The 11,117-nt window shown below is 41.6% G+C and overlaps 1 protein-coding gene across 5 annotated transcripts in view; it reads right to left on the bottom strand.

Moving 5' to 3' along the window:
* lcorl (ligand dependent nuclear receptor corepressor-like) overlaps positions 1–11,117 on the bottom strand; it is a 139,722-nt gene that overhangs the window by 15,891 nt on the left and 112,714 nt on the right. The window lies entirely within an intron of this gene.

Genomic DNA, 11,117 nt, shown 5'->3' with positions numbered 1-11,117 from the left:
TTCTAAATCCCCTGATTTCAAAGACTTTAGTAACCACTCTCTCAACATGTTCTATGAATTTTAAGGATTAATGTACATATACAACCATGTCCCTGTTTCTGCACATCCTTAAAAACTGCCATTTCCTCTGCATTGCTCTCATCCTTCGTGGTAAATTTAATTCCACAGACCTTACTTTTGTTAGCTAGCCTTATTTCACTTTACCATTCTGGAACTACACTGTTCATTTAATATTATAGTTCTAAGTTTCATCTACAAAGTTCAAAGTTTTTTTCTGGTTTCCACGTGATCCCAACACCAACTCTATAGAATAACATTGTTTACTTCCTTCTGGTGTGGAAAATAATCATTCATCACTATTTTCTGTTTCTAATCCTTTAATCCTGTGGACAGGTTTGCTAATTATTATTACATGACGCTTTATTAACTGCCATTTGAAAATCGATACCCCCTGCCATATCACCAACAAATTTTAAATCAGTCAAACATGATTTTGCATTAACAAACCTAGACTGGGAACAAGCAGCTTTTCTATTTTTTGCCCTTCCAAAATTTTTAGAACCTCTACTTTTAGGCCATTGAATGTGTCTGCCAACCTCTCCATTACTGTGATATTGATTGTATCTCTTCATGCAGAATATAAAGCACAGAATTAAGCAATTCAGTGCAAGCAATCTATTCTTTCACACATTGTTATCGGAATTTCCCTTTATCTTCATATCTTTAACTACCTTTCCCTTAATTCTATGCAAAATATTTGCCTCATCTCCTTTAAGAGGCGAATTCCACATTTTCAACATTCACAGGGTGAAAGAGTTCTTCTAAATTCCCTATTTGACTTAGAACACAGAAAATTCCTGTAAAGTACAAACCCTTTGGCCCTCAATGTTGTGCCAACCTTTAAACCTACTCTAGAACCATAGAACATTACAGCACAGAAACAGGCCTTTTGGCCCTTCTTGGCTGTGCCGAACCATTTTACTGACATGTACCTGTCCAAGTTTATCTTAAATGTTAAAAGTGAACCTGCATTTACCACTTCATCTGGCACCTCATCCCACACTCCCACCACTCTCTGTGTGAAGGAGCCCCCCCACAATGTTCCCTTTAAACTTTTCCCCCTTCACCCTTAACCCATGTGCTCTGGTTTATTTCTTCCCTAGCCTCAGTGGAAAAAGCCTGCCTGCATTCACTCTATCTATACCCAACATAATTTTATATACCTCTATCAAGTCTCCCCTCATTCTTCTACGCTCCAGGGAATAAAGTCCTAACCCATTCAACCTATCTCTGTAACTCAGTTTCTCAAGTCCCGGCAACATCCTTGTAAACCTTCTCTGCACTCTTTCAACCTTATTAATATCCTTCCTGTAATTTGGTGATCAAAACTGCACACAATACTACAAATTCGGCCTCACCAATGCCTTATACAACTTTATACAGAGTCAACCTGCGCAGCTGCTTTGAGCGTCCTATGGACTCAGACCCCAAGACCCCTTTGATTCTCCAAGAGTCTTACCATTAATACTATATTCTGCCATCATATTTGACCTACCAAAACGAACCACTTCACACTTACCTGGGTTGAACTCCATCTACCACTTCTCAGCCCAGTTTTGCATCGTATCAATGTCCTGCTGTAACCTCTGACAGCCCTCCACACTATCCACAACACCTCCAACCTTTGTGTCATCAGCAAACTTACTAACCCATCCCTCCACTTCCTCATCCAGGTCATTTATAAAAATCACAAAGAGTAAGGGTCCCAGAACAGATCCCTGAGGCACTCCACTGGTGACTGACCTCCATGCAGAATATGACCCAACTTTGCCTTCTGTGGGCAAGTCAGTTCTGGATCCACAAAGTAATGTCCCCTTGGATCCCATGCCTCCTTACTTTCTCAATAAGCCTTGCATGGGGTACCTTATCAAATGCCTTGCTGAAATCCATATACACTACATCTACTGCTCTTCCTTTATCAATGTGTTTAGTCACATCCTCAAAAAATAAATCAATATACCTCTCCCCTCCAATGAAGCCCTCCATTTTTTCTTTCATCCATGTGCCTATCTAATAGGCACTTAAATGTACCTAAATGTACACAACTGGAAGCACATTCCACGTGCCCACCACTCCCTGTATAAAAACTTACCTTTGACTTCCCCACCCCATACTTTTCTCCAATCACCTGTCTGTAATGAATTTGTACATTCTCCCTGTGACTGCATGGGTTTCCTCCAGGTGCTCAGTTTCCTCCCACAGTCCAAAGATGTACTGATTAGTAGGTTGTCCTGTGATTAGGCTAGGGCTAAATAGATGGGCTGCTGGGCAGTGTGGCTTGTTGGGCTGGAAAGGCCCGTTCCACATTGAATCTCTATTTCCACTCTGGGAATGAGTCTCTGCCATCCACTCAATCTGTGTCTCTTATCATCCTGTACACCTCTATTAAATCACATCTCATCCTCCTTTACTCCAAACAGAAAAGCCCTAGCTCACTCAACCTATCCTCATACAGCATGCTCTCCAATCCAGGCAGATTCCTGATAAATTTCCTCCGCACCCTCTCTAAGCCTTCCACATCCTTCCTATACATAGACAACCAGGACTGAACACAATATTCCAAGTGTGATCTAACCAGAGCTTTCTAGAGCTGCAACATTACCTCACGGCTCTAGAACTCAATCCCCCGACTAATGAAGGCCAACACACTCTATGCCTTCTTAACAGCCCTATAAACTTGAGTGGCAACTTTGAGAGATCTATAGATGTGGACCTCAAAATACCTCTGTTCTTCCAGGTTGCTAAGAATCCTGACAATAACCCTGCATTCTGCCTTCAAATTTGACCTTCTAAAATTAATTACTTTTCATTCTTTTCTGGACTGAACTCCATCTCACCCAGCTCTACATCCTATCAGTGTCCCATTATAATCCTCCACAACCTTCTACACTATCCACAAAACCACCAATTTTTGAGTCATCTGCAAACTTACTAACTCACTCTTCTACTTCCTCATCCAAGTCATATACAAAAATCACAAATACCAGGAGCCCCAGAACAGATCCCTGCAGAACACCACTGGTCAATGATCGCTGGGCAGATTATGCTCCATCTACAACTACTTCCTATAGGTAAGTCAATTCTGCTGCAACATAACCCTGGATTTCCCTGGATTCCATGTTTCCTAACTTTCTGAATGAGAACCTTATCAAATGCCTTTTTAAACTCCATATATATCATATCCACTGCTCTACCTTCAATATGTTTTGACACAGTCTCAAAGAATTCAATCAGGTTCGTGAAGCATGATCTTTCCCTCACAAAGCCAAGCTGATTATCCCTAATCAGACTATACTTCTCCAAATGCTTATGAATCCTCTCCAATAGTTTGCCTACCAGTGAGGTAAAACTCATTGGTCCATAATTTCCAGGGTTGTCCTTAATGCTCTACTTGAACAAAGGAGTAACATTTGCCACCCTCCAATCTTTGGTACTACCTCTGTGACCAGTGAGGTTGCAAAGATCATCACCAAAGGCACAGCAATCTCTTCCCTCAATTCCCATAGTAACTTGGTATATATCCCATTTGGACCCAGGGACTATCCTAATGTTTTTCCAAGATTCCAGCATATCCTCTACCTTAATGTCACCATGTTCTAGCATATCAGACTGTTTTACGCTGTCATCACAAAGATTAAGGTCCCTTTTACTGGTGAATACTGAAGCAAAGTATTCATTAAGGACTTCCTTGACCTCCACTGACTCCGGACATGTGCTTCCTCTTTTATCCCTGATCGGTCCTACCCTCACTCTAGTCATCCCTGTTTTCTTCATATAAATGTACAATGTCTTGAGTGGTTTCCTTAATCCTACTTGCCAACACATTCGCTTGTCCTCTTCTAGCTCTCCTAAGTCCATTCTTAAGCTCATATCCTGGTTACTGTCTTACATTGACATTTTCTGGTTTTGTTTCTAAAAGTAGAAACATGATCAAAATGTAACTTGCTACTGTGTTATAATTTGGCCTGAACTAAAAGAATGGAGACCAAGTCTATTCCTTTGATTTTTCATTTATTACTGGTTATATATTTACCCAGCAACCTATTCTCACTTATTCCCTACTATCATATTTTCTTTAAAATATTTTTCTATACTTTTTGAAGTATATTTACTATTAAGTTTCTTTCTCTTTTGTATATATGTAAATGTATACATTTATTTATGCAGTGAACTCCTATGTCAGTTCTTTTCTCAAGGGTGTAGGTCTAACCCATACCTGTCTTTGCCTTGAAGCCCTAGCACTGAAGGTAAAACAGTAAATCTTTGATCCAATTTAATTTGCCAAATTTAAATTGGCCCTTCTTAATTTGAATATCATGACAGATTTTTCTTTAGGTTTTTTTCTAAATCTGATACTTCTTCCATTAAAAATGTGCACCTTTGTGCATACATTGCAGGGGCCCTAGCAGAGATATTTAAAATGCCCTTAGCCACGAGTGAGGTGCCAGAGCATTGGAGGGTAGCTAATGTTATTCTGCTGTTTAAGAAATGCTCGAAGAATAAGCCAGGAAATTATGGGATGGTGAACCTTACATCAGCAGTGGGTAAGTTATTGGAAGGTATTCTAAAGGACCAGATATACAAGTATTTGGATAGATAGGGACTGATTAGGGATAGTCAACATGACTTTGTGCATGGTAAGCTGTGTCTAATCAATCTTATAGAGTTTTTCAAGGAAGTACCAAGAACGTTGAAGGCTAGGCAATGGATATTGTCTACATCGACTTCAGCAAGGCTTCTAAAACAATCCCACATGGGAGGTTGGTCAAGAAGATTCAATTGTTTGGCATTCAGATTGAGGTAGTAAAATGGATTAGGCATTGGCTCTGCGGGAGAAGCCAGAGAGTGATAGTAGATGGTTGGTGTGCCTGTAACTAATGGTGCTGTGTCCGTTGTTGTTTGTCACCTCTCCTATAATAATGATCTGGATGATAATGGGATAAATTGGATCAGCAAATTTTCAGATGCCAAAGGGATGCAGTTGGCAGCAAGTAAGACTATGAAAGGTTGCAGTGGGATTGGGTCCAGATGGAAACATAGACTGAAAATGGCAGATGGAATTTAATGCAGACAGTTGTGAAGTACTGTACTTTGGGAGGACAAACCAAGTGGGACTTACTTCGTGATCAGTAAGGCACTGAAGAGTGCCGTACAACAGAGGGATCTAGGAATACTGAACCATAATTTCTTGGAAGTGGCTAAGTTGCTAAATAGGGCCGTAGAGAGAGCTTTTAGAGTCATAGAGAAATACAACACAAACCCTTTGACCCATCGAGTTCATACCAAAAATCTTTTAAGCTACATTCTCCCAATGACCTGCATCACAACTGTAGCCCTCCATCTCCTACTATCCATGTACCTATCTAAACTTCTCATAAATATTGAAATCGAGCTCACTTGGATCACTTGTGCTGTCAGCTTATTCCACACTCTCATGACCATCTGAGTGAAGTAGTTTCTCCTCAAGTTCCCCCTAAACTTCTCATCTCTCACCCTTAAGCCATGACCTCTGGCTGTACTCCCACCCAACCTTAGTGGAAAAAGCCTGCTTGCATTTACCTCATCTATGCCCCTCATAATTTTGTATACCTCTATCAGATCTCCTCTCAACCTTCTACATTCTGAAGAATACAGTTCTAACCTACTGAATCTTTCCTAACGACTCAGGTTGTCCAGACCCAGCAACATCCTTGTAAATTTTCTCAGCACTCTTTCCACCTTGTCTACATCTTTCCTGTAGGTAGGTGACCAAATCTACATGCGATACTCCAAAGTAGCCCTCACCAATGTCTTACAGAACATCAACATAACATCCCATAAATAAATACATTGATTTACAAAGGCCAAAGTGCCAAAAGCTTTCTTTACGACCCTATCCACCAGTGCAGCCACTTTCAATGAATTATATACCTGTCTTCTCAGTTCCCTCTGTTCTACCACACTCCTTGGTGCCCTACCATTTACTGTGCAAGACTTATCCTGGCTGGTCCAACCAAAGTGCAAAACTTCACACTTGTCTGCCATTTTTCAGTCCATTTTCCAGCTGATGCAGATCCCTCTGCAAGCCAATGTTGCCTTCCTCACTGTCCACTATACCCCCAGTCTGGTGTCACCCACAAATTTGCTGATCCAGTTAACCACATTATCATCCAGGTCAGTGAAATGATGACAAACAAAGGACCCAGCACGAACCCCTGCAGAATACCACTAGTCACAATTCTCTAGTCAGAAAGGCAACCCTCCTTGATCACTTTCTGGCTTCTCCCACAAAGCCAACGTCTAATCAAATTTACTACCACATCCTGAATGCTGAGCAACTGGACCTTCTTAACCAGCCTTTTGGCCATTAGCCTTCATAAATCAGAAGTACTGAGTACTGTAACATAAAAACACAGAAAGCCTACAGCACAATACAGGCTCTTTGGCCCACAAAGCTGCGCCAAACATATCTTTACTTTAGAAATTATCTAAGGTTATCCATAGCTCTCTATTTTTCTATGTACCTATCCAGGAGTCTCTTAAAAGACCTTATAATATCCGCCTCCACCACCATCACCGGCAGCCCATTCCACGCACTCACCACTCTCTGCATAAAAAAACTTAACCCTGACATCTCCTCTGTACCTATTTCCAAGCAACTTAAAACTGTGCACTCTCATGCTAGCCATTTTAGCCCTGGGAAAAAGCCTCTGACTATCCACACGATGAATGCCTCGTCATCTTATACACCTCTATCGGGTCACCTCTCATCCTCCGTCGCTCCAAGAAGAAAAGGCCAAGTTCACTCATGTACAAACAAGCTGGATGAACTCAGCAGGTCGGGCAGCATCCGTTGAAATGAGCAGTCAACGTTTCGGGCCGAGACCCTTCATCAGTCCTGACGGTTCAACGGATGCTGCCCGACCTGCTGAGTTCCTCCAGCTTGTTTGTACGTGTTGATTTGACCACAGCAGCTGCAGTGTACTTTGTGCTTGCTGAGTTCACTCAGCCTGTTCTCATAAGGCATGCCCCCCAATCCAGGCAACATCATTGTAAATCTCCTCTGCACCCTTTCTATGGTTTCCACATCCTTCCTGCAGTGAGGCGACCAGAACTGAACACAGTACTCCAAGTGGGGTCTGACCAGGGTCCTATATAGCTGCAACATTACCTCTCGGCTCCTAAACTCAATCCCATATTGATGAAGGCCAATACACCGTATGCCTTCTTAACCACAGACTCAACCTGCGCAGCAGCTTTGAGTGTCCTTTGAACTCTGATCCCAAGATCCCTCTGATCCTCCACACTACCAAGAGTCTTACCATTAATACTATATTCTGCCATCATATTTGACCAACCAAAATGAACCACGTCACACTTATCTGGGTTGAACTCCATCTGCCAATTCTCAGCCAGTTTTGTATCCTATCGATGTCCCACTGTAACCCCGGACAGCCCTCCACACTATCCACACACCCCCAACCTTTATGTCATTAGCAAATTTACTAACCTATCCCTCCACTTCCACATCCAGGTCATTTATAAAAATCACAAAGGGTAAGGGCCCCAGAACAGATCCCTGAGGCGCATCACTGGTCAATGGTTGTAGATGGGTCATACCACTGGTATGACCTGTCTACAACCACTCTTTGCCTTCAGTGGGCAAGCCAGTTCTGGATCCACAAAGCATTGTCCCCTGGGATCCCATGCCTCCTTACTTTCTCAATAAGCCTTGCATGGGATACCTTATCAAATGCCTTGCTGAAATCCATATACATTACATCTACTGCTCTACCTTCATCAATATGTTTAGTCACATCCTCAAAAAATTCAATCAGGCTCGTAAGGCACGAGCTGCCTTTGACAAAGCCATGCTGACTATTCCTAATCATATTATGTCTTGCCAAATGTTCATAAATCCTGCCTCTCAGGATCTCTTCCATCAACTTACCAACCACTGAAGTAAGACTCACTGGTCTATAATTTCCTGGGCTACCTCTACTCCCTTTCTTGAATAAAGGAACAACATCTGCAACCCTCCAATCTTCCAGAACCTCTCCCAGCCCCATTGATGATGCAAAGATCATCGTTAGAGGCTCAGCAATCTCCTCCCTCGCATCCCACAGTAGCCTGGGGTACATTCATATGGTCCTGGTGACCTGCAGTAGCCTGGGGTACATCTCGTCCAGTCCCAGTGACTTATCCAACGAGATGCTTTCCAAAAGCTCCAGCACATCCTCTTTGTTAACATCTATATGCTCAAGCTTTTCAGTCTGCTGAAAGTAATTGAGATGTTACATTGAAGTTGTATTAGATGTTGGTAAGGCCCAACTTAGAGTGTGTAGTTTTGGTCAACTATCTGCATTAAAGTTGATGGAGTGCAGAGAAAATTTACAAATTCACAGGGACTTGAGGACGGACCTGAGTTATAGGGAAAGGTTGAACAGGTTAGGATTTTATTCACTAGTGCATAGAAGAATTAGGGGAGATTTGATAGAGGTATACAAAATCATGAGGGGGATTGATACGAAAATGCAAACAGGCTTTTTTCCAGAGGTTGAGTGAAAATAGAACTAGAGGTCATGGGTTAAGGGTGAAATGTTTAAGGGGAACATGAAGAACTTCTTCATTCAAAGGGTGGTGAGAGTGCGGAATGAGCTGTCAGTACAAGTGTGGATGCAGGTTCATTTGAGAAATTTGGATAGGTACATGGATGGGAGGGGTATAGAGGGCTATGGTCCAGATGCAGGTCGATGGGACTAGGCAGATTAATAGCTTTGCAGGGATTAGATGGGTATTGTAGTGTTCTATGACTCTATGACTTTGCCGTTCACATTGCCTAAGCTAGATCCAGTATTGTCTCTTTTGAGCTAGCAACACAATGACTACAAAAGCTCTCTTGTACATATTTCAGGGAAGTGCTACTCCTTTTGGTTCTTATATGACTTCTTTTTCCAGTCTACATTAGGATATTTGTAAGCCCCACATTGTCTTCACTATAAAGTTGAGGACTGCATTTTGGTTAGAAATTCACTCATCTGTCTCTTTCCAACTTTATGGTGGCTCTTATTATGTACTTACACAAGAACATAAGAAATAGGAGCAGGAAGGACTCAGTCATCTGGCCCATCGAGCTTGCTCCGCCATTCAATGAGATCATGGCTGATCTGGCCTTGGACTCATCTCCACCTACCTGCCTTTTCTCCATAACCCTTAGTTCCCCTACTGTGCAAAAATCTATCCAACTTTCTCTTAAATATATTTACTGAGGTCGCCTCTACTGCCTCATTGGGCAGAGAATTCCACAGATTCACCACTCTCTGAGAAAAACAGTTCCTCCTCATCTCTGTCCTAAATCTACTCCCCCAAACTTGAGGCTATGTACCCTAGTTCTCATCTCACCTACCAGTGGAAACAACTTTCCTGCCTCTAGCTTATCTATCTCTCTCATAATTTTATGTTTCTGTAAGATATCCTCCCATTTTCCTGAATTCCAAAGAGTACAGTCCAGGTGACTCAATCTCTCCTTACAGTCTAACCCCTTCAGCTCTGGAATCAACCTGGTGAATCGCCTACAAAACTAGTATATTCTTCCTCAAGTAAGGAGACCAGAACTGCCTGCAGTATTCCAGGTGCAGCCTCAACAGTACCCTGTATAGTTGCAGCATAACCTCCCTGCTCTTAAATTCAATTCTTCTAGCAATGAAGGCCAACATTCCATTTGCCTTCTTGGCAGCCTGCTGCACCTGCAAACCAACCTTTTGTGATTTATGCACAAACACTCCCAAGTCCTTCTGCAGAGCAGCATGCTGCATTTTTCCCCATTTGAATAATAATTTGCTCTTTCATTTTCCCTTCCAAAGTAGATGACCTAGCATTTACCAACAATTGTACTCCATCTGCCAGACCCTTGCCCACTCAACCTATCTATAGCTCTCTGTATCTTCTGCACAATTTGCTTTTCCATCCAATTTAGTATCATCAGCAAATTTAGATACACTACACTCGGTCCCCTCTTCCAGATGGTTAACGTATATTGTGAACAGTTGTGGGCCCAGCACCGACCCCTGTGGTACACTGCTCACCACTGATTGCCAACCATAGTAACACCCATGTATCTCAACTCTCCGCTTTCTATTAGTTATCCAATCCTCTATACATGCTTATACATCACCCCAACTCTAACCATCCTTATCTTATGGATAAGTCCTTAATGCGGCATCTTACTGAACACCTTCTGGAAATCCAAGTAAATAACGTCCATCTGTTCCCCTCTATCCACTGTGCTTGTTATAACCTCAAAGAATCCATGCCGTGCCTGCCTGCCTGATGGAACCATTTAGTTGTTCTATTGTTCTTTACTTTGAAATTATTTTATTAATTTTCCATTTCTAATCCTATACTTTTGTGAAATATTGCCAGCATCTGTTTTTCTTCCCTCAATATCATTCCTGAATACCCTGTACCCGTCCTTGTTGGACCACCATTTCGAATTCTCAAGCTGCAGCTCTCCAAATGTATTTATCACATCCCATGCATTTGCAGGCATACACTGTTAGCACATTTTAGTCTTTTTTACTATTTCCTTCTTTGATCCTGCTCATTTCTGAACAAATCTTTATTCTCCCAGTCTTTTAGGAATGGTACATGTTCTCATGTTCTTTACCTGTTAAATTAGTTTTAACAATTTACTAAAGCATCTGTTCATCTTGAGATAAATTAGGTCCAAGCCCTGCAAAGCTGTAATCAATCTCTCTTGACATGGACCCTGTTGCTCTAGAATGATGTGATTTCAGTAAAGTCAGCTAAAGTTGTACATAATTTATTATTGGTGTTACTGAGTTCTGGGGCATGGGAAGGACATAGGGGATGAAGATTTATAGTAGCAAAGAATAAAATACATTTTATTTGGTTATTTTTAGGGACGATCAATCATATACAAAGGCTAAGTATCTCATTCAATCTAAGATTTCAATTGCAAACATTATCTTGCTCTTTTCTCACTGCCCTGCAAAAATTTCCTATAAAGCATTCATCCAGTCAAAAACTAGATTCATTTTAATGAGGCAAAACACACA

Source organism: Hemitrygon akajei, chromosome 13 (assembly GCF_048418815.1).
Source record: "Hemitrygon akajei chromosome 13, sHemAka1.3, whole genome shotgun sequence".
Classification (NCBI taxonomy): Eukaryota; Metazoa; Chordata; class Chondrichthyes; order Myliobatiformes; family Dasyatidae; genus Hemitrygon; species Hemitrygon akajei.
Note: the sequence above shows the minus strand (reverse complement) of the source record. Positions and strands in the feature narration are given on the sequence as shown.